Source organism: Ictidomys tridecemlineatus, chromosome 8, assembly GCF_052094955.1.
Source record: "Ictidomys tridecemlineatus isolate mIctTri1 chromosome 8, mIctTri1.hap1, whole genome shotgun sequence".
Lineage (NCBI taxonomy): Eukaryota > Metazoa > Chordata > Mammalia > Rodentia > Sciuridae > Ictidomys > Ictidomys tridecemlineatus.
Genome location: NC_135484.1, coordinates 55,620,265 through 55,645,800, shown reverse-complemented (window position 1 = coordinate 55,645,800; position 25,536 = coordinate 55,620,265). Strand labels below are relative to the sequence as shown.

Sequence of the window (25,536 nt, the reverse complement as noted above, 5' to 3'; positions counted from 1 at the left end):
AAGTGATTTACTTTATAGTAAGCCTTTGAAGAAAGGCACCTGATACCACTTGGAAAAGCAGTCCAGAATACTATATAATGTATAGGCTTTTTTTTTTAAATCATTATGATGCTTAAGGTCAAACCGAATTCAAACTTTCATAACATACATTTTTGAAAAATAGATGATTTGGAGCCAAGATAAGAATGAGTATTTAGAGTACTTACAGTAGGTAAAATCAACAGTGGGAGGAGGAGCTTGACATTGCACTTCTCACCAGGAGTTACTGGGGTAGGTCTTAGGACCTCTTGTAAGGTCTGGGAGTTGCATTGGTTCGATATTTAAACAGCGACTTGGCTGGCTGATCCTAGTAGCCCATTAGTGTACATATAATATGACACTTCTCTGCAATTTTCACTCTTATTTATTATGTATTGCAAAGCTCTGCCGTGGTATGCATTTTTAGTTTTTTCAAATAGAGAAATAAACTTGTCATATCACCTGCTGGCTTCTTTTATTTTTTGTCTTATAATTTTAAAAGTGTTATCTCTGCTACAATATTATATTGTATTATAAGAAACATGTACAGCTGCTGCATTTCTGTTAACTGATAGGATTTTGTGGTCATTTCATTTAGGGCTTTGGTTTCATAATGGATTGTATTAGATACCAGTCTCCATCCTGCCATTTCTAAGAACTGCTATAATAAGCCCCAGAGTGTTCCCTCCTGAAGACAATAGCAAATAGCTATGTCTCTTGTATCATTTAACGAAGTCCTTAGTCCTCCTTATTAAAATTGTGGACTTAGAAAAAGGGAAAAATTCTTCCCACTCCTATATTACAGTTTTTTTTTCCTATCTAAATTCTATTCTTTTGTATATTGAGAGGTAGATGAAAAACAGAGTGTGTGCAGAATAGAATTTTGTCTTAGGTATAGTGTTGATATAAAAAATGTAAAATTAACTATGCTGTAAATTATGCTTTATAATGACAGCCCATTTCATGCTGGATAGCATGCTGGGATCTAAAAATGGTCTCTAAGTTGAACCCAAATTACGTGCATAACTTTACAAAGAAAAATCCTAGTAGAAAAGGTAGCTAATTAGGAGCAGTGTTCAGCTGACCTCTGTTTTGTGTCTGAGCAACACCTGCATTTGTGAATACAAATGGGACAGCTGTGCCTGTGGTCCTGAGCTCTCTTCCTCACAAGTGCTCAGCTATAGAAGCAGGCATTGCTTTGCTGCTAAAAATAAGGACAAAAATAGCCCAACTCTCAAAATAAAGGCCCACTGAAAATGGGCTCTTTAAATTTCATTTGCTTCTCAAACCTTCCCTTTTCTTTGGGGCTCTGTACATGGTGAATGGAGTATGTTGGAAAAAATGTCACATCCATCTCTCATAAACCCTAGCATGATGAAGTAAGGTGGAATAAATGGAAGCCAAGTTAACCCTTTATGGCATGTAGGTTATATTTTTCAACAGAATTTAAAATTGATTTGAAGAGGTGTTTGGATTGTCACAAGCATGTAGACTTTTTTCAAATTGCTTCTGCTGAACACTGCTGGGAGAAGCCTGTGAATCACAGCTGTATTTGCCCAAGGAATCTAACTGCAAGTTTACACATTTCAGGATATTGACTCTTAGAAGTGTATATTGTTAATGCATAATATATTTTGTAGAATACTTCTTTCCAAAAGGTTAAATTGCTAGCTGAAAAGTTTTGAACCAGTGGGTTAAACAAAAACAAAAACTCCTGTAGTCTTCCGGCATTGGGTGAACAATGGGATGCCCATCTCAATATTTGAGGCACTAGAGACTTTTCAGGGGACTAGCCCTTTTTGAGGCCACAGAAGAGCAGAACTTGAGAATATTTTTAGCCTAGTGATTCATCTAGGAGTTGGAAAGTTGCAAGTCTTCTTAAAGGGTTTGCAAGAGATGCAAAAGCATTTAGTCCAACTTTGAAATACCAGTTTTACTTTGCACAGCAGATGCTTAAACATATTCTTTGTAACTATCTTTCTCTAAAAGAAAGGAGAGTAACAAATAAGACCACAAATAGTAGCCACTTCCACACAGCCTATGTTTGATCTTTTTCCTTTTGCATGGGAAATATTCTGTTGTCTAAACTAATATCCAGAAATCAAACTGGAAGTCTAAGTGCAAGAAAAATGGCCAAAGCAGGCAAAGTAAAGGATGATCATCAGCTTTCCATGTCCAAATCTCAAGTTTATAGTGTTCTCTAGAGATGAATAACATTGATAATTTAGTAATAAACAAATTCCTGAGAGCATCAAAGTTTTGTTTAATTCTGGTTTTCTTGTGATTTTAAACAGGAATAGTTAGAAATACTTCTTCAATATCACAATGTTGCTATTCCCAATAGACCATAATGGAAGAGCCTTCCATGAATATATATAGAGATGAGGACATGGGTGCATTAAAAACAAAAATTATATAAACAGAAATAACATTTGCAAATGATGGTGCCATTAAGATTTTCTAACAATCACTGTAATAATAACAACTTCTTAATGAGAAGAATATTGAATAATAAACATTTATTTTACTTTCAAACTATATCCCTGGATACAAAGTAATCTCTTATTTAAAGAGATCTCTTTTGGAGGAAGCCATCACTAATTAGCATGTATCATCATATTATTTGGAGTTATACTTTATTTAATCATAGGCTATTTGTCTTTTTATTAAACTTGAACATATCCTGGGAAAGACTTCTTGGTTTCAGACTTAATTATAGAACCTAGTAGTGCAGAAGAAATGTGTAACAATTGCCCTGTTAATCTAGTGATTAACCTGTCTACTTTTTTCCTTTAAACACCTGCAAGATTTAATTTACAAAATGGCTATCATTCATGAAGGTTTGGGGAAGGACATTAAGAAATTACTTGCAATTAATGTCCCCTGACCGCCTGAAGCTCAGGCTGCAGACTTGCTTTTGCCAGTTGTTTGTGAATGTCTTTGGTCCAAAAAGTACGTGAACCCAGGGCGCCCCAGGGTTCTTGCAGTGGATTCACCTTGTTTGTATCAGGCACCAGAGAACTATTGGGTCTGTCTTTCTATACCTTGGACTTCAGGACAAGGCCTTGGTTTTGCAGTGTCCTTTGAAATTGTGCTGTAGGTCTGCCCACAGTCTTGTGTGTAGAGTGGCCTCCTCCTCCTGAGCATTCTTCTGCAGGTCAGTGGCTGAGTTCCCTTTCAGGCAAGTAAATAGGGGAGTCCTTAAGAAGCTCTTGGGAGAACAACAACAAACCCAATAGTTATCTTGATCTGTCCTGTTTGAAAATATGAAATGGAATATTGGTGTGCTGCTGGGAAAAGTAATGGCAGAGGAGAGGGAAACATTTGCCTTTGGAAATACATTTTGGGGAGGGGGTTAGAACGGGAAAGTTCTGGAAGGGAAAGTAAAGTGTAGGTCAACTTAAAGTGTAAGCACAGGCTCCTGAGGAAAGCCAGCAGGGTTCCAGGGCTGAGGTTCTGCAGGCCAGTAGGGCACAGTGCCCTAGGCAGCCAGCCATCAGGAGCGTGGGGAAATAGGCATGTGATCTTCCTGTTTCCCCAAACACTTGAGAACCACTTGAGAAACAGTAGTTTAAGGGAAACCTGGAACACAAACAGAATGGGGCAAATGGGTTTGTACTGAAAGAAAGGATAAGCAACCACTTCTGATTCTTAATGGGCTACATTTTGTAAGATGGTGGGGAAAACCGGAGAACTAATTCTGTTACTCAGAATAGATGTCATTTTCTGAATAATATTAGATATTTTAGATTAAATGTGAGGAGATGATCAAAGCTCTAAATAGCTTCAGCTGGTGTCCAACATTTCTTTTCAATGAGCGGAAGGAAGAGAGGGAATTTTTTCATAGACCCAAATCCGGTCACCTGGGGATCAATACACAGGGCTATTGACATCTATGCCGGAATGTTAATTTTCAGACACAGCAAATCTCTGGCCATCCTTCTGGTGATAGCTAACGCTTTTCACTTAAATCAAGTTTTTCTCATCTGAACTGCCGGTAATTATCCAATCCATCTAAGAGGCACGCTCCCTTTTAACATTAACCACAGTGTCAGATTGCATCAGCCACATTGTGCTCTGGTGACTGCTGCTGCAGAGTGATGAATGTGTGCATTTGGAGTTCATAGTCCAACTGTCTGTTTGGGCAGTAGGTAGTTCAGTAAACAAATGATCAGGAAGGGATCTATTTATTTGGGACGTACATTCTCCTTATTGATCCAGTCACTTGCATCGCCACGTTTCTCACCCTTGCCACTAATGGTGTTCAGGTTTATCTGAAGAATGAACATTTAAAGAATATCTAATGGTTTGTTTTGATGTGCTTCCCTCATCATAAGCTGCATTCAGCACAGGGAGGTACTCTTTGTGCCTGACTTAAAAAGGACAGGGTCATGCGACCTTATTAATAAAGACCAGAGGAGGGGAGAAGCTTCTAAGAGAACTGAGTGAGCTGTCCAGATAAACCAAGCGAAAATGATTATGCATTTTCCTGGGATTGAAATTATGGTCTGTTAATTCAAATGCTTTTGTTAGAAATGTTACGTATCTAAATAAGTGCCTGCATAAAAGGGCAGGTGGTTTGCCTTGAGATATTTTAAGTAGTAGATTGAGTCCAGAATTTCTCTTATAAATGTTTGCAATGTCTGGTCACCAAACCTAATATACCCAAGAAGGCTACATACAGCAAATCCAAATGATAGGCATGCCTGTGGTTATTTTTAGTTTCCTTCATTTCAGTACCTCTGAATAGCTTTTGTACACATCAACAAAAGTGTGAACTGTACAAGCCATGTGTAATTTTCTGTTCTTTGCGCTCTTTGCTCTGTGTTCATATTATCAGGGATTGGGATGGAAAAAAGAAAACCTTGCCTCAGAGAGCTGCTTAATTTCTACCCCAGCAATTCAGACTGAGAGTAGAGACCCCCCTGAGTTACCATCCACCCTTTGGGTGACTGTGCACACAGTTGGATGGAATCTACTCTTGGAGGTTACACACATCAGTCTATTGCATTTTCTGTAAAAACAAGCTGTGGGCCAGAGTTGGGCACTACTACAAGCCCGGGAAGGCAGATCAATGGTTTAATGAATCCATAAAAGATGCTTGGACTCTGCTGCAATTTACTGAGCACTCTAGTTAAATGAAACTCCTGTAGTCTTTAACAAAGAGAGAGATAATCAATGGCTGGGGATAGAAGTCAATGTCCAGCAATCACAACCTCCCAGGATTCCTGTTGTCTCAGTGTTAACAGAGAGTCAGATTAGGCTCTGAGGCTCACTGGGTCCATGTTAATACTGGCTCCACATTTGAGGACTGAATTTGGCGCAGAGAAGGCATAGTGTTGCCCCATGAGGACTGTTTCTAAGCTATGGAATATTATTTAAACTAACGTTACTTAAAAGTGACAAGATTAAGCTCAAGAATTACATTTATTCTAACGTGTAATGTCTTTGTAAGTCATCCCCATGATGAAACGTAAATAGGAGAATAAAATTCATTCATGATTAAGTCCTTAAAATGTCAAATTGCACAGCATTGGCGAGCCCTGATAAATCCTTCCATGGTGAAATATTCCTCATTAGTTTGCTCTGGTTAAGGGTTACCCACTCTATTATAAATTCAGATATTAATGTATTTTCTGCTTAATTCATCTTCGTCTAGAGAAAATATAGTTAGTAGATATTATTATTATTATTATTTTTACTTCCAAATGTGCTTTGAAAGCATTATACTGATTTGTGAGAAAGCTTTGGAGACATGCAGGAGAATTCCTTCACAAATATGTTGTAATGTATTTAAACGTACTTGACCACTTTTGATTGTGAAAAAACAACTGTTTTTACTTTGAAAGATCTTTTTTTTTTCCCACAGAAATAGGATTCATGACAGAAGTCAAAGATTTTGCATCCACACAAACTTAGAATTTCTTAGTATTTAATTTTGGCTAGCTAATTAGCATTAAAAGCTACATGTATTTTGAGGGTTCAGTGAGTAACAGGAATTTTGAGGTATTATGACTCTTCATTTTCTTCACAGGCCTTTTGCCAAAACCTCCTTGTTAAAGGGATGATTTCTATAAGGATCCAATAAATGATGTGTCATCTTGTAATCTGTCTTGATAGATGATTTACATTATTTAAAATATGGTGAGCACATGCAACTTTTTGTTATAAGAAGAATCCTGAAAGTCCTGATAGTTTCTGTGATCATCTATGGGCTATAGTGTTTCTTAAGTTTACATTGTTGTCATCAAGGGCGAGGGGGACAGTTAGCCTGATCAAAGGTAATGTGCTAGGCATGTTTTAGTTTTGATAGATATACTATGGAACAAGAGAAAAGGTCCCTGCCTTAAAGGGACTTAATTCTAGTGGGGGAGATAAAGGATATACAAATGTAAAAAATATATGAGTGATATAATTTCAGATAGTGATAAATGATATAAAAAAAAAGCAGTGTGTGGGGATGGGGATGGATAGTGGTGGGGTACTGTTTCATATATTACAGTGAGGTTCTCTTATTCTGAGAGCCATAGTCGAGTCAGAATGGCCCCTGGCATTTTGCCAGAAGTAATGGTTGGGAGGTGAGCCATTAAGATGATGCTGGATTGATTCAACTGTATATTAGACCTTTACTGTCCGCCTGGGGCACCTGCTACTTTGGAGTTTTCCCGAGGATTGCCTGGGGAGTTTGTGTTGGTCGGGGAAGTTGGGGAGAGGGAGTTCTGGTTGGTGTGTGATGTGTCCAGGAGAAGGCCTCGTGGGTGGCGTTCGGGGCAGTTCGGAAATAAAGTTTGTTCCTGCTTGAGTGGCTCGTGATTTGTGCCCAGCCAGACTGCGGCACTCTCATTGAAAAGGTGATGTAGGGATGGAGGCAAGTGACGGACCTAGCTGTATGAAGAACTTGTAGCAGAGGGTCCCAGAGGAGGATGAGGAGGGGAAGTAGAGTTGGTAAGACAGAAATGGGCTTGGCAGTTTTGAACAACATCAAGAAGGGCAGAGTGTCTGAGGTGAATGATCAGGATGATGGGGGACCCCCAATCACTAAGGCTGGAGAAATAATCATTCGGATTTCATTCTGAGTGTGGTGGCAGCTATTGTATGGGTGTTGATATGATCTGTATTTTTTTTTTTGATCCCAGAGATTGAACCCAGGGGCACTTAACCACTGAGCCATATCCCCGGTCCTTTTTTATTTTTTATTTTGCTACGAGTCTTACTAAGGTACTTAGGAACTTGCTAAGTTGCTGAGGTTGGCTTAGGACTTGCAATCATCCTACCTCAGCCTCCTGAGCTGTTGGGATTATAGTCATGTGCCACCATGCCTGGCATGATCTGATTTTTATTGTTGATTGGACTTCTATTAACGAAGCAATACATTTAAGATTTCACCTGCAAAGAGGATTTGGACAGTAAGAAAGGCAACAGGATTCCCACAAAGTTGAGTGTGTCTGGTAGTAGAAAACTAAAAATGCCTTTTTCACAGCATGATTCACTACTAGTTATGGAACACTTCCCAGTAGCAAAAGGGTGCATAATCAATTTAATATTTCCTTTTTTGGGGAGTGCAGTTGGTTAAGTGTTCTGACATAGCAGTTTTTTTTCCTTAGTGTAGACATGTCTGCCCCCAACTTGGTGAGGAGGTAGGGTGGTTAGAAGGCGCCCTCCATACAGAACCCAACTCTTGGACTGGGAGACCTACAGTATCCACAGGTTTTCTTAAGATCTATGCCTAGAGATAGCATGATGGAAAGGAGATGATAACTTTGAAGGAACCAACTTTGGGTAAAAGGACTATTTTGAGTTTATGTTATCCAAACAATAAACATGGTTTGATGATGACTTATAGGGTATATTAGAATGTTTTAATGCAAGTAATAGAATACCCAACTCAAACTGGTTTAAACAATAAAAGGCATCTTGCATCTGATGGAGTTATAAAATCCTGGGTTAGTGTATGCTTGGGGTAGGTTGATCAAGCAGCACAGTGGTCTTGTCATGGTCTCATTTCTTTCCAACTCTGTACTTTTCTGTGTGGGTGTGCCCATGTTCCAAAGCAAGCTCCTCAGAGGTCATGGGATGGCTACTAGCAGCAGACAGACTATATGCTCCCTTGCTCACATCCAAAAGAATGAATGCCTCTAAAGAGTGTGAAAAAAGATTCTCAAAATTCACCCTCATTGCCTGTGCTTACATAACAGACTTATGTCCAAATGAGGGACTATGATCAGAGCAATAGAATGTTTTTATTAGCTTGAGACAATCAGTCTTCCCTCTGCTGTTGAAGTTGAGCACAATTTCTTCTAACTTCATGGGCTGCATGGGGAAGTGTAGCTCCCAGAATAAAAATCTGGGAACTGTTAAAAGAGAGAGAGGATTAGAGTAATAACCAATTGTGGATGCTAGCAAATGTCCACTAGAGAGGACCACTAGGGGTGGTCCATGAGGTTATTTCACACGGTTAAATTCTTTACAAATGAATGTGTCACGTCTATCCTTGTCATGTAGAAGAAGTAATCTGGAATACAAGTATGGATTGAAAGATTTAAAATGTGGTTAATATTTATCATAAGGGGCTTAGATGAATAGCCTCTTCTATGTAGTACCACTTATTTTGAAAAACCCAATTTTAGAATAGTGGCTCTAATGTCAGGGCCAAATAGCTGACTCTTACTACTCTGTGGACTCTAGAATGTGAAATTTACAGAACTGAAACAAAAGGATCATGGTTAGCTGTTAGAGATCCCCATTTATGAAGAGGAACATACTACAGTTAGAACAGATAGCCTAGTACATATGAAGTTCATTAGTGTAAATGGCCTGGAAGATGTTGGCCAAGGACCACATAAGACCTGGGGAGGAAGATGCTTTGCGTGAGATGTCTGATGGAATGAGGCTACTGTTACCCATCAAGAGCACACCTACTCACATAAAGAATGCTACTTCCTCTATAGCTGAAAATTGTGTCTGCTAAACAGAAGGGACAGGGGAATTGTGATTTACTCTGAAGCTGAATGCATCAAGTTCAGGTGGTCAAGAGTCCCCCAAAAGAGTAAGAAGTCTTGAAAGTTGCAACTTCCACAGTCTTAATTATGCACTCAACAAACATCTGTTGAGCAGCCACTATATGCCAGGCATGGTAGAAGGCATTGGAGTAACAGTGGCCCACAAAATCCTGGTTCCTGCTCTCATGAAGCTTACTGGGAGACAGACATTTACTAAAATAACCCAAATGTGAAGTGGAAATTGTGTTAGGTTCTATGATGTCATGGGCCCAGTGCCATGAGAGCCTCTAACAGGGGGATTTGACTAATCAGGAGATCTGGAAGTTTCTCTAAGGAAGTGGAGCTAGAACTGAAGTCTGAAGATGAAGAGGGGTTGAGTAGGGAAAGAGGGAAGGGAGACGCACTCAGCTGAGGACAGCATCACGATTTTCAATCGCGCATGGATTTGTTCCTTCCTTGTTGATTTCAAGTTCTTTGTGGGGCAATGGAGCATTGCCTGCAAACAAGAAAAAAATTGAACAAATAAAATGTTCCCCCAAACCATAACCCCATTTATCTATGTGTTTGTGTATTCATTCTTTCTGCCAACCCTTGGGGACTCATTACTTGCCTACTGGCCTCTGCCTCCCTGACCTTTCATTCAGTTTCCTGGGCTAAGGTGTTTGCCCGTCATATGAATTCACTTCAGAGTATAGGCAGCTTATAGCTCTTGAAAGTAGAAGTGCTTTGCAAATAAATAGTAATAAAATAAAAATGACTATAAGAGCTTATGTAGTTTTAATTATCAGATGTGTCAGAAAAACAATGATAACAATGGAGAAAAGGTTGGGTGAAAAGAACTGTTTTGAAAGAGGAGATTAGTGAAGAATAATTACTTTCTGATGAATGTGGCTAAAAATAAATGGGATAAATCACTTTTTGATGGAAAGAGCCAGAGAAGTAGCACATGCTCAGCTGCCCCCAGCCCTGGGTGTGGAGCAGAGACGCAGTTTTGTTGTATAGAGAGAACTATAGAGCTATGTTAACTGTATAGCTATGTTAACATTAATGCAAGAAGAAGTTTAGCAATGATGAATTCCATGACAGAGAAAAACTTTTTGACACTCATGTCCCCAGACCAGACAACTGTGATCAAATGGAAATAGCACAGCCTATCTGTTGGCACGATGACAGAGGGCAACTTTGGTGGCATATGGCATGGTGGTAGGGAATGGATTCTCCTCCCTTTGTTTGTGTTCTTTGTTTCAGCCTGGGATCTGGCTTTAGTGCCTAGGATCATGATGAAAACTGTAGAAATGTAGTGACAAATAAATAGTCAGGTAAGCAATGCATATTTTATCCTCCTGGGTCCCACCTGGGTGATGTGGACATGGGTATTCTAAAGGAGAGGTGTCTGCATTGCTCTTCTGAATGCTGAGTGGAGGTGCTGGCCCATGTCAAGGCTAACCACACCTGCACCTGCCTCAGGTGACTGTGGACCGGAGACCTCTGGTTCATGTGAGTTGGCAGCCCCCTTTCCAGTTCCAGTAGCTCCTGAAAACCCACAAATAGTGATAGTCGTTTCCAAAAGAGGCTGATTTTAAAACTGTGATGAAAATGGCTAACAGCAGGCTGAAGGTTAAAGTAAAAAACTTAAAAACCATAAAATCTGCCTGGAGGCTATTTAAGCAAACTGTTTTAGAGGCACAGATGGTTCATATACCTCTGAGCCAAAAACAAAAAGTAAAAAGGGGACAGTAAAGCTGGCGTGATTAAGCAGACAAGTATGAAAGTTTTATTAGTGCTAAAAAGGCCTTCTTTAGAAAAGTGAAAAATCTGTCTCAGGAAACTCGGAAGACATGTTAAAGACCAATGGGAAAGGGAGAGGGCAAACAGATGACATTTCAAAAAGCAAGCCAAGATTGTGAAGACGCACAGTGTGCTTATGTATGTTGGATATCAGAAGCTGGGCTCCAAGGACATTAGAAAGCAAAGAAGAGAAAGATGCAGGGTGCAGAGTGTTGGGTGTGGCCTCCTGGATGTGCACTGGTCTTTGATGTAGAGCAGATTTTATAGGGACTTGGTGCAATTTAAATGGTGATTGAATCTCCAAGGAGTATCAGCTGAAGTAAATTTAAGAAGCTTAAGTGCAATAAATAAGAGGGTCCCAGGCATATGGAGCAAATAAAGTACGATGTTGCTGATGGTATTGTTTAAACTTGGAGGTGTACCTGAGAACTGGGAAGCCATTGGGATGAGAGAGCATCTGACCTCTTTTGAGGGCACCCCTGAGGCCACAGGGATGGCCCTCTCTGGGTGTGTTCCCATGCCCATGCATGTGCCCACACAGCGCATACAGAGAGCCTCTGGACTTGAGATCAGTGAACTTCCAGCATCATAATTTTGAGAGAAGTCAGGCTCTGGAGAATATCAGGACAGTGCAGAGATTTCAGGGTCACTATGTGAGAGGCATCCTCCGAGAAAACTGACAAACAGTACTTGTGTCTTGAGTTAGCCTTTGATATAAACCTAAATAAATTTGCTAAATATAGCCTTGCACATAATAAGGTAAGTCATTTGCGTTTTCAGAAATCCAAGTAATTCACTTAGAGGTTGGCTGACTCCCTCAGAAGGGACCCTTGAGGAATGAAGACAGGGAATAAAGGCTTGCCTTGGATTAAGAACCTGAGTAAGGAATGGATGATATTCCTCAGAGTATAGATAAATTACTAGCCTGCCATCCCAAGGGCGTATATTAGTAGTAGTGTCACTTAATAGACTGTTTGCTTATTTGGAAGTAGATGACAGGGGGGAGGGGACATCTGCTACTTTCTCTAGGTTGTTTTCATTTGAAAAACCACAGAGGATTACCCTCCTGTCTGCACCTCCACAGGTATATACATATAAGGATATAGTCTGCTCTACAGATATGTAAGTATAATGAGGTAACCTGACATCAGAAGCAATTCCCTTCACTCACCTGTCAGCTAGCACAAGGAAACAAAAAGTTTTCATCCTCGAATGCTCTGGTACCAATGACAGCATTCCCAGAGAGCAGAAGTTGGTCCACTCTGTAGGGGACTCATTTTGTTGCCGGCTTAAAATTAATTAAAAAAAAAAAAGTAAAGAAGAAAGAGGTTTTAAATGCTTGACTGCACTAAAGATAATTTTTTGATGTGGACCAAGGCATATCAAGCAATATGCTGATAGTCAATCTATGTCCCATTTTCACAGGAAATGTGTATTCCATTTCCCTTTTATAAAAGACTACACTGAACTTCAAGCTAGTTGACATAGAGGATTAAATGTATTTTCATTAGACCTCAGACTATGCAAATAGAGGACACAAAAGGCTACAAAGGTATAGTGTCAAGGACAAAAGAACCAATGCTGAAACTAAAGAATTGGTAAAGATAGATGTAATGAAACCGTGCCCTGCTTCTTAGCACTCAGGGGTAACCTTTGCAGTTGGCCACCGTGGAGAAAGACCGGGTGGAACTCTGTGGCAGATGGTTTAATACATAGTGCACATATTAATCCACGGAGGCAGCCCTGAAATGCAAGCAGGTTGCTAATGATCGTGGATGGCTCTTGTGAGCTGCTTTTGCTCTTACAGTTAGGTATTCAGATGTCATGCTTCAGGGTTCAAGTTGATGAGTTTCTGGTTTGGGAAAACATGTCCCTCTTTGTATTTGTGTTAGCTTTCCATCACTGTAACAAATACCGGAGATAATCAACTTATGATGAGAGAAGGTTTATTTTGGCTCACAGTTTAGGCGGTTTCAGTCCATGATCAGTTGGCCCCATTGCTTTGGGGCCTGTGGCGAGGCAAACCATTAGGGAAGAGAGTGTGGTGAAGCAGAACTGGTCACCTCGGAGCCAGGAAGCAAAAGAGAGAAAAGACAAAGGTATCACAATGCCCTTTGGGGCATGGATGTCCCCAGTGACCCAAGACCTCCTGCTAGGCCCCACTGCCTATAGGATCTACCACCTTTGGATTTCCCCACCCTGAGGATTAATCCTTTGCCACCCAGGCCTCTGGGGGACATTTAAGATCCAAACTACAGCAGAATTGCACTGTGCAGCTGATGGAGCATGCTTCAGGGAAGAGGTGAGGGCCACTCTTCCAGTAAATGAAAAGGGGAGAAGGTGGACTCACCTCCCAGGTCCCCGATTTAGTCCAATGATATTGAGATGATTCACTGAGTACGAGGAATTTGTGAATCCAATGTGAAGGAAGCAGATATCGTTGCTGTAAATTTCATGGAACTTTAAACCTAACGTCAAGTTAATAGTGATTAAAAAAAAATCTTCAATCTTATGGCCTGTGGGCACCAGAAAGAGCCTTGTATCAATGATATCATTTTCAGTTTTCTTTATCCTGAATTGTTTCATTTATTTATTTATTTATTTATTTATTAGTTATTGATAGGTCTTTATTTTATTTATTTATTCACAATGCTGAGAATCGAACCCAGTGGCTCACACATGCCAGGCAAGTGCGCTACCCTTGAGCCACAGCTTCAGCCCTATCCAGAATTGTTTAATGATCAGAAAACAATATTGGCTTCCTAAACTCCAGTGCATTCAAACTTAAAGAATGAATCAAAAATAGGTGAAACCCAGAGAATTAATTATGAAGAGGCATGCTCTGAAGCCCTATGCTAGAGGTAGAAGCTCATAGAAATCATTTGGATTTATTGAGTTTTAAATCAAGACAATCAGAATTAGAAATTCAGAAGGAGTTGGATGAAAAGTTTACATGCCTTATCATGTTTCATTTAGAGAGTTATTTAGCATTAAATGAAGAGAGAAGAAGATTATAGGCACTGATGTGAATGGAGGTGGAGCTTGAATTAACATTTCCATCCACCACCAGCACTACTTTCCTCTTTATTCAAACATCTCTGCTACTTTCTTTACATTTCTATACAGTGATCTAGAACTCAGTAAATATCAGTATGTATGTATGTATCTGTCTATCTATCTATCTTGGGGTGCGGGGGATTAAGCCCAGGGATGCTCTACCACTGAGCTACATCCCCAATCCTTTCTTTTCTTCTTCTTTTTTTTTTTTTGAGATAGGTTCTTGTTAAGTTGCTGAGGCTGGTCTCAAACTTGGATTCTCCTGCCTCAGCCTTCCAAATTCCTGGGATTACAGGCATACACTACTATGCCTGATTAATTTCAATTCTTTATGCTCATATAATTCAGTTCTGTACAAGGAGATGTTTAACATTCCCAGGGCTAGATATTTGGATTAATGTTTTGCCAGGGAATAGTAAAAGTGATGGACTTGTTAGTTTCTTTCTCCCTATGTTTGTAGGGAGAAGGAGTGATACATTGAATAAAATCTCTTGTCAAAATGACTATTACAGTTATCCCCTGTCACTTATCCTCTCTAGGAGATCAGAAGCCTGGCAAGTGGTTGCTACGACATTCTTGCTATAAGCCATCTGAGCATGTGGGTGCTGGACATAGCATCTTAGGCCTTATTCATGTCTGGGAAGCCCACTTTGGGGCCTGTCTACTCCATACCTGGAAGACTAGAGGGGACAGAAGGAAGTTAGTTGCTTCATTTAGTTCTTGGGTCCTGAGATTGTAATAACTCTTTCTGTCACTCAGCCCCCTCTCAGGGGCAGTTGCTATCAGGGTCAGGGACAGGTTGACCCACATTCCAGCCTTGGGCCAGGATACTATTCTAGGTTGGAGAAAGAAAGGCTGGAGAGAAGCACAAGAATGCATCTTCATTCGCAAATTGGTGTGTGTGCAATGAATGCAAGAATTGGCCACCCAGTGAGGTTGTCAAAGGCTGGGATTTGTCTCTGGGCTGGATGCCCTGAAACCTAGAAATCTATGCCATGGTTTCTGCTTGAAGAAGAATGCCCAAGTGTGTGAGTTTTCCTGTGCTTGTGGGGAAGCTGACTTCATGCTGCACATTTCTCCACTTATTCATTTATTCAACAAGCATTATTGAGCATCTGCAGCAGGCTAGCCGCTGTTCTGTGGCTAGGGATACTAAGATAAATAAGGAGAGGTCTTCGCCTCTAAGGCTCTCACAGTTGAGTAGGGGAGACCCACAAATAAATTATATGACAGGAGGCCACTAGAACAGATGTGGATCCATAGACCAGGGACCATAGGTAACTTATCTGGCCCAGGCCAGGCTCTATCCTTGAGTGAATGCATGCTGATATAGAGACCAAAATGTAAATTCAGGAAATAAGAGTGGCTAGAAAATAGCTAAGGATAGCGAGGCTCAAAAGGGGAGGTGAGGAGCTAGGGTTATGGCTCAGTGGTAGAGCATTTGCCTAGCATGTGTGAGGTACTGGGTTCGATTCTCAGCACCACATAAAAATAAACCCCCCAAAAAAATAAAGGCTCATAAACATCCAAAATAAATAAATAAATACACACACACACACACACACACACACAAAGAAGAGATGAGTCATTAATGACAATTGCACATGTCACATGTTAAAAAACCAATGACCCCTTACTGTGATTCCTGCATTTTAGCATTTTAAAACATTACAAATTTTTTAGGAATACGAAACATTATTACATGACTTAAAAAAAATTGATTTTGACATCACTTGGTCTTTGGGTGATTTTTATAAAGAAGTCTGCTTCAGAGGCTAAAGGAGGCAGAGAAGTGGAAAAATTAACAGATGGGGTTCATGAATATAGCAATGCAGAGAGTGGCAGACTCAGGAGCGTCCTAACCTGTTCAAACATAAAGCGATGTTAGTATGATTCTTCAACTTCCTCCAATTACAAGTGAGAAAACTGTGGTCCCGAGAAGTAAGTGACTTGCGGGGGTCACTGAATTAAGGAAAAGCAAATACACAACTGATGTGTCAGCTCTGATGAGGGTTCCAGGGTCAGGAAGAGAAGAGGAGAATGGTAATCGCAGTTGCCTGAAGAGCAATAAGAACCAATCCTCTTTATGATCACAGTATCCATGTGCTGTTTTTTAAACTTTTATTTATCATGAACTTGTTTGCTTTAACATTAAGTCCGTGCACTTGAGTATGCACATGTGTGCACGTGTACACACACACAAACACACACACACATACTCATCCTATCTCACAGACTCCAAGCCATGTTGATACTGGTATTTTCTTGATCGTACCAGATAGTATCAACATATTTCTGCACAATTATGTCACAACTGCATCCTTGTCAACAAGAATCACAAAGTGCATCATGATTTTAGAAGTGCTAAAATGTGAGAAATGTTTGGTCTTTAGAACACATACAAAAAAACAGGGTATATCTATAAAACCAGCACATAGGTTTCATGAGACAATATTTATTTTTCTATGTGCTGTGCTCTGATATTTCCTGTTTTGTTCTAGTCTATTAAGAATTGCTGTTTGGGACTCACTGATAATGGGTTTACACGTGGAGAATGGTAGATGATGAGATTCATTTCTACAGAATGATGAAATTCCATTACGACAGAAGATGAAGTGCCTTCAGGGTCTCACCACTGGATTCTCTTCCACCTTAACTCTGTAGCCTCACCATATTAAATCAAGGCATTAGCAATTGTTTTAAACTTTCACGGCGGGCTCTCTTAATGCAGTCATATTTATTCCTTAAAATGGTCAACGACTACTGCTTTTATCATTTTTTAACATCAGCATTTGTCTCACTGGAGAATTGGAAGCCATTGGTGTATTGATCACACAGTAAAGGGAATGAATACTCACATTTCAAATGTGCCATGTCAAGCTCTTTAATCAGGTGATAATTAAACAAAGGAAGGCAGAGAGGACCTGGTGGAGAAGGGGCAAGGGTAAGAAAGCCAGAGGTTAGAGGAGGACCCGACAATGAGGTACAGCCTCCAAAGTAGCTTCTCACTATAGTTCTGAGCTTTGGGACTAAGGTTACGAGGAGCCGAACAGAAGGATAGACTACTGCTGGGTTTGGCCTGGTCTTCATGCCACAATGATGATGCCCAGAGCTGTGTTGCTAGTCATGGCTCAGGGCTCAGGGCTTATCCTTTACGAGGACTGGCCAACATCAGGGAAGGTGTTTGGGAGGACAACTGGGCTACCAAGAAGGAGGAGTGGATGAATGTATTTTAAAGGAGGCTGATAAAGAAATGCTAGCTAAGGTTTTCCAGCTTAAATAATTTGATTCTCAAAGCTACATTAGAGGTGTGGTGAGGTGGGGTGGCATGGGGTATAAACTTACATGTACGACTGTCTGAGTGGGAGTTCTCAACCTTTTGTTTAAGATATGACCCTCTTTGAAAATTTGCCGAAAGCCTCATCATATTGGACCCTCTCTCAGGAATAGACACAAACACAGAATTTTACAGATAATTTCATGGGGTTCCTGGACTTTCTGGAATTCATCCATGGATCTCTGGAATCCAGGTTTAGGATCACAAGTAAATGTTATTGGAAGTGGGAGAATTCACCTCCTCATCTGCTCTTGTATAAATCAAATTTCTTCCCTTAAATCAGATTGGAACGGTTTCTGACCTATGCAACCTATGTCCCCAGGTAAATTTTTAGAGTAGTCATCCTATAATAAACCTTATAGGATTAGCCTCAGAACTAGGGAGATGCTCTTTTCTGATACAAACTTCAGAAACAAGTGACCCCCTTTCCTAACAGTTTGTTCAGTACTTAAGCAGACATAGACCTCTTGAAATGGATGGTATTAAAGTTACAACACTGGTAATGTCATGGAGAGATTCTTCCATTTGCATTACAGAGACATAATGAATGTGGGGAAGCTCCGGTGTCTGTAAGATATTATATTAAATAATGCTTGCTGCCTGGATGTCCTGTCGGATGCATTGTAATACTTAACTCTTTGCCACCTCTGAAAGGAATTTAGACTGTCAGCCCATTAAACGTTCATTTCTAATGTGAAATTTTTAGATGAAGCCAATTTAGCTTAATCTACCAAGACATCTCTTCATGTGGGAGAGCTGGTGGGGGGAGTAGGGCTGGAGTCCATTGGAGCTGTCTCTACAGAAGTCTGGAGCACACAGGGTACAGAATAGCTTCTGTGGGGCATTGTGGCATCTGTCAAGGAAAAGCAACACCACCCTCCTGCTGCCTCCCACTCTTTCTTTGGACAAAAGCATCACTCATGCTGCCATTCTGGTAGACCTGGGAATGATCTCAGGAAGCAGTTTCTCTTGAGCTTTTGAAATGGTCCAGGCATTGAAGGTTCTTTCTGCAGAGGGCCGGGATGGGGTGGAGAGAAACTGTTGTTCTGAGATCCTGACTGGGCTGCGGAAGGGCTCTTCAAGTACAGCAGCATCTTTGTGTTGCAGTTAGTGATTTTACTTTTTTTTTTTTTTAAATCCCCTTCTGAGGGAAATCTGTGATTACATTTTTTTTTTCTCTGCACAGGTGCTAGAATGCATTGCACAAATACAAACATATCCCACTTCATGAGAAAATTTGGAAGTCATTTTCCTTCCATCTGTCTGAAGTAGACTGTGCTCTAAAACTGGCCATCCACCCACCCATTCTCCCACGCACCTTCTCAGTGACAAGGAGGAGATGGCATTGTAAGAGAATGAAAAAAAGAAAAAAAAAAAAAGAAAAAAAAACCGATAAACCCCGCAAGGCATTTAAAAGGATGGCTTATTAGTATCATTTGGACAGCTATGAATAACACATGATAGCTTCTGGGACTGCGTATTATTCACAGAAGAGTGCCCTTAATTTTCCTTCTCTCCTTTTCCCCATTCCAATGTCCCTTTATTACAGAGACTTTCCTCCATTGAATTCCCCAGTCCTTGCTGAACCTGAGTATTCGTTGATCACAGATCATTTTCATATGTCCACGGTGAGTTCTTGCCCCTGTAGGTAGGTAAGCAATGTTCCTTCAGAAAAAGGAGGCAGCGCCTGTTTCCAGGGGCTGGTGCAGCTGTATGCGCTCCGCACTCAGACAATCAGAGGCCCAGCAGGACACCTTCCGAGCGCAGCTGCACAGCTCTCCTCTCCAGCTCTCCAAGGCACTGCGCCCTACGTGCGGATTCCAAGCTACATTTAACACAATTGCCCATCAGCACTTAGGAAGCAGTTACCACAGAAACCCAGCAGAGACCAATTAGTCACATGATTAAATTAATTAAAATAACCCAGGGCATCTGCCATCTTGCCTCTTTCTGCTACAGATAGCGCATGACCCAGACAGAACTGCAATTGGTTAGCAATACTATTGTGTCTCCTAATCCTAGAATTGTCTTCTTACCCTGAGAGGGGGTTCTCCAGATTTGCTTTTCTTTCCTTAAGAACTCTGTTAGGTTGTTTTGCAAGATATTCCTTCTCTCTGAACCAGGTAGTATCAAATTCACAAAACATCAGATTTAATAAACAGTAGGATTTGTTATGTTGGGGGTAAGAGGATTTGGAAACATATTCCAATCGCACATTTGAAGACTTTGGGAGGTTTTTAATGAGGACTAACAATTGCATGCCAGAGGGTGTTCTATAAAATGCATTTACACTTGACCTGAGTATTTTGTGACAAGTTGCAGAAACCAGACCATGGGTCCCCTTGTTAAAGAATAAGGATGTTACAACAGGGCATAGGCGGCCTGTGTTACAAGATGGTCTAGAGTCAAGAATGATGTCTAAAGATCCCACTTAGTGGCTTATCATTTGTAAAAGGCAGAAATGCACACTCTGAATCTAATCCAGTAAATCAGTATTTTGTCCTTGATATGCTGAGTGACCGAATAATGGCCTGAAAAATTTCTATGTAGTCAAAGGTTTTCTGTTATGCCAGGGCCATACGTCTATGTGCATGCACTGCATACACACACACACACACACACACACACACACACACACACACATACACACACACACCAGCTTACCTGAGTTTTCCTAATGCTCACAGCAACATGATTTCTATCATCTCAGAAACTTTCTGGACACCCCTCTGATCCATTACACGTGAGAGCAAATGAATGAATACAATTTGGAGGTATCAAAGGAGGTAATGGCATAGTTTCCCAATGCTCTTTGTGAATTGGCTTGACAAAATGGCATGAATTAATTATATAGCTTGACTGCTTTAATTTGTGCCTAACAAAGCAAGTGGCACAACCTCATCTATAGTCTTGACTCAGACATGAGAATCATAGTTGTACATGAATAAGAGGTAGCATGTAAATAATCAGCTTGCTGAGAGCTTCCAGCAGCTGTAGGCATTGGACTAGTTTGAACCTTACTTCTTTCTGGGTGAAACAGAGCCCAGTCAGACCTCAGAACAGATGTGTCCATCTGGCAATTCTGAAAATCAGGGGACTGATAAAAGAGAGCCATGTGGTAATTTAAAATCTGTGGCCTAACATATTATACAATGAACCTCAAAGGAAATTAATTGATAGCATGTCATCAATAGCAGTGATAAGAATATACATTTGAATCACATTTTATATTTTGCAAGGCCTTCCAGACTTTAGCTTAATCTTAATCTCTTTAAGCTTTGCCAGATTTTTATTTATACATGTATTTTATGTGCTCTTGGTATACTCATTTTTTCTTAGTGCAAGTGATTATTTTGTGAATGAAGTATATACAATCTAAGCTAAGACTAAGATATAGAAAAACATATTTCATGTTTTTTCCTTTGAAATCCGTGGAAAAACATATAAAACTGAATTTGCATAAGTAATTAATGAACACCTCTGGTAGAGGTGACTTAAAAAGCAAAAAATAAATATATAAATATATATGTGTCTATATATGCATATTATATATATAGATGTGTGTATATACACACACATGCATATATATATATATGTATATATATATATATTTTTTTTTTCCCCTTCAGGTACTAGGATTGAACTCAGAGGGCTTGGTGCATGCCAGGCAAGAGCTCTGCCACTGAGCTATATCCCCAGTCCACAAAAATGTTTTTAAAATGCATATTTTAATTATATATCTAAAACTAAATATTAGTTTCTGAAGCCATAGACTTGCTTTGTATGTATAAGCAGAAATCTATTTTTGCTATGCACATACAAATTTTTCTCAAACTATTAAAAATTATGGAAAATACAGCCATTTAAAAACCATTAATGGTTACTCATTTGAAAATGGAAAAATGAACTACCACAAATCAAAATGTACCTTATGTCCATTACTTATATATCAGGCTTGGTCAAAATGAGCCAAGCATTTCAAAAGTTATTACAGAATGTGTCAGTAAATGGACACTGAGTGCAAGTGGGGGATTTGAAACAGATTTCACTTTATTTGGTCACATTAAGTGCAGAAGACCTGGATTAGTCATGAAATGAATATCATACCAATACAAGGCATTGCCCATCGCCATTATTCTAAATTCTGGTTACTGAGGGGAAATCTGAGGAGCCAAGATTGGGTACAGAGGGGGCTGCTGGTTTTGCATATTCTGTTGCATTTTTAGGTCATTCTTTGTTTTGTATCATTCCAACTCCTTTCATTCAACCAGGGAGAATCAGCAAAAGGTGACCCTCTGTGTCATGTATGAATGATTTCTCCCTTCTTTCTGCTTCCTCTCTCTCATGTTACCATGCCATTTGTTGTATAGAGGCAAAGAATGCAAAATGTAAATATTTTAAATTTAGAGTGCTAATTCATAGGATCAATCCTGACATGATTTGGAGACTGATACAATGTGAAAAAAATTTACAAAGTTGAATTTCTAGAAAATTTGTGATTATATGAAATAGTAGCTGCCTTATTGATTTTTAGCCTTTTCATTTAATCTTCCTGGCAAGTTGTGGTTTTGTGTACCTACTGACATACTTAAATGGTTGAAGAAATCAACTTCAGATGACAGAATGAAATACTTGGGAAATGAGTTTGTGTCTCTTCATAAAGATCTAGTTCTTTAATACCAGAAGGGTTTGGCAGTAGATTTATGGTAAATCTACCTGTATTGCAGGGTACAATAAATTAATAAACAAAACAGAATTAATAGGTAAAACTGCAGAAGACCATGGCTACCTAGCTAACTTGTTAGTCCTAGCATGCTAATTCATGGCACACTAGAGAGAGAAGAAAAAATTTGAAAGTTACCCTAGTAATATTAAAAATTGAGCACATCTTATTTTATTCAACAAATAACTATTTATATTAGGAGTCCCTATCATTCTATAGACACAACTGCTTTTCTTTTTTGCAGTATATGATACTACTGGATATCATATATTTTTTATAGCTATTTATTTGTCTATTGTCTGTGATTTCCATTATCATAAAAACCCCATGAAGACAGCAATTTTGTCTGTCTCATTCACTTCTGTATCCCCAGTGTTTAAAAACTGTGTCCATCATATAAAACATTCTTGATAAATATTCATTGAATGAATATTCATTCAATACGTCTGAACTAAATGAGAAATTGAATAAACTAGGCCTGGATTTTTGAAATAAGAAGCCCTGAAAGGAATGTTAATTCGTTTACCAAATTGATTAATTAAATGTTTAAGGGGGAAAAAAAGCTAGTTTGTAAGCTGGTAGATATTCTTATTTGTACCATCGAGTGTTGGTGTATATTTATAACCTGGAAATCCATTCAGAGGAGGTAGAGACTGTAAAAGTAAAGGCTACACTAGTTGATCATATTTTTTCTTCCTTCATTATACAAATTCTTTAGCACAAAGAATCTAAATGAACCAGAGATGAAAAAATTACAATAGAATTTAAGAAAACAATAGAAACAGGCGAGGAATAAGAAAAAGGGGAGATACTATAAAAAGACTGAGAACTGCAGAGTGTGCATAATCCTATCTGGGGTAAATAGATCCACAGTCAGAGGGTCCTTAATCTCCTGATCACCCATCCACATGGCTTTGTCATGGAATCATTGGGTCACAGAAAACCTTTTCAGCTTAATTGATCTTCCCAGGTTTGTAGCAGGAATAATAATTATCCCCCAGCCTTTCAGTGATATCATCATAGGAAACCTCTTGTTTCATATTGTGTGAAAGGATGATTTGTATGACATTTGAGTGACCCGTAGATCTGATTATTTCCCCTTACTATCATCCACATGTAGTTTGTACCTCACAACAAACACAGATTCTTGTAATCTAAAGTAGAAATCTTGGTCATCAGTCACTCGGTGGTTTGCAATATGCACAGTGATTTCTTTCCCCTTTTAAAAGGAAGTATATTCAGTGCATTGCCTACAACTATGACCTTAGTGTGGAAGGGAGTGGGGGAGTGGTTGTGGGGAAGTCTGATGCCCCAGTGCATATTAGATGGAGCCCAGAAAAAGGTAGAAAATAACTAATTCAAAATGACTTATTCAACTTTTAAAATACTGCTATGTGCCATAGGAGAACCATTCAGTTTTTCTCCTCTAGTTTATCTGGTGGCTTCTATTTTATTTGCAGGGTCCTCCCTTTACTTTAACCAATCTTTTTAAATCTTTTTTTAAATTGTAGATGGACACAATACCTTTATTTTGTTTATTTATTTTTTTGTGGTGCTGAGGATCCAACCCAGTGCCTCACACGTGTGAGACAAACGCTTTACCATTGAGCCACAACCCTGTCAACCAATCTGTTTTTAAACAGATTTCCGGAGCTTTTACCATCCTAAATGGTTCAGAAATACTTCATGCACTTCTTTCTTGGGTCTCCTGTGTAGATGCTTGTGGTAAGGACAGGGCTAGATCAGGATTTAAGAGGGACCTGGGGATTTACTGACAGGACAATGCAAAGCCAGGGTGAAGTCAGCTAAGAGTGACTCTGGAACTCCACCTGCTCCCCTCTACAGTCTTGCCTCTACTCACCCACAAGGAGTTCCTTCCTCCCTGGTCCCTCTCCTTTAGGTCCTTGGTCTCCAAGCCCATTCTTTCTTTCCCCTACACTTGATTCCCCAGAGCCTTCCTGACTCCCAGTGGTTAGCACATTAGCACTTTGCCCACTCTTCCTAGGGAAACTCACAGTTCTTCCTATTTTTCAAGTTCTCGCTGTATTCGACACTAGGTTAAATATTTCATGTTGTTTAATCCTCATGACATCCTAATGAAAAAGATCTTAGCGTCCCCATGACCAAGACTCAGAGAAGTGAAATAACTTACCCAAGTGAGAGCCCATGAGTAAATGTGCAGGGGGTGGGAGGGATGGGTGGGGGAGGGGAATGGATTCCATCCACTTTCCCCCCAGGCTGTGCTTTGGATTATCTCAGTATCCGGCTGAAGGTGGGCACCCACAAACAGCGGGGCGAATAGTACTTTGTATGTGGCTCCTGCTCTGTTCTGTTTCTTATCTTGGCTCCTATTGATACAACCTAAATCCCTGCAAAAACCCAACCAACTTCTCAGGTCTATTTCTGAGAGACTTAGAAATGTGTGCTTCCAACTGGGAAGCAGCAGTGTGGCTACTGTCAATAATATACTTGCTTTTAGTTTCATAAACACTTCTGAAACCTTCTCTTTTGGAAAGGTCTGTCTCTGAGGGTATCTGACCCACCAGGGTGAGATGCCAATTAAATCCATGTGGAATCTAAACATAACCAAATCAGGACAGTGCAGAACCTATCAGACTAATGGTTCTGTGAAGCATTTTGAGAACAACCAAGCTGGTAGGTGGAAGTTTAGGTGAATGTTTGAAGCATTTCAGCTCCATTTGTGCTTGAAGACATTACGGAAAGGGAAGCAAGGAGTCTGCACTTCACAGATTTATTTTAATTAAAAAAAATAATCCAAGCTAAATATTTCATGATTGTCTGGAGAGAAGTTAGACTTCAGAGGGGAGAGGGTTTTAGCCAGACATGAACAATTTCTGCAGCCATAGCCCTTTGATGGGAATTATTTTTCATACCTTTCATTTCCTTGAATATTCTGTGTGTGTGCATAGCATGGTTCTGAAAAACCTTGCTCTGACTGAGGAGACATCTCCATGAAGGCGGGGAATCACTCTGGGCTGGGCTGGGCATTTCCTGGGGGAGGTTCTTTCTCCTAGTTCTGTGCTTGTGAGAGCTGCTTGTTGGGGAGCTCTAAATATAATGAAGGAGCCTGGCTGGTCAGATTCCTTGTCAGGTTAAGAAGCCCTTTGTTTCTGTTTAGTTTTCTGAAACAAGACAAATTATGATATTTTCTGTTAATTTCTTTCCTTAATGAGTTTCATTAAAATCAAAGCTTCCGGAAGACTGAGCCTTGACAGCTGTCTAAGGGCTGTTTCATTTACTGGGGGCTGCTTAGACTGAATAATTATTACAGCTTGATAGTTTAAAAAGAAGTAAGAACAACAGAGAGAAATAGATCCCTCGAATGGTGTGTCACACGTTTCAGTTTCTTCCTGTGTCTGGGATTCTGTGTGTTCAAAAGAGATCATTAAAATCATGTGTTCTTTGAACTAAAATATTATAAAATCATCACACGCTTGCATCTTAATGGCTGCCTGGTTATTTAATACTGATTTTCACTTAATGAAGGTATGTTAAAAGGAAGCCTTTTAATGGTTAATTTAAAAAAAGAAAAAAGGATTGTCTTTGGATACTAGCAAGCCATTTGGTACATGATGCCTTCTGAGGACTTAAAA

The 25,536-nt window shown here is 39.7% G+C and overlaps 1 protein-coding gene across 3 annotated transcripts in view; it reads left to right on the top strand.

Annotated features, from left to right (window-relative positions):
- Sobp (sine oculis binding protein homolog) overlaps positions 1–25,536 on the top strand; it is a 158,988-nt gene that overhangs the window by 42,093 nt on the left and 91,359 nt on the right. The window lies entirely within an intron of this gene.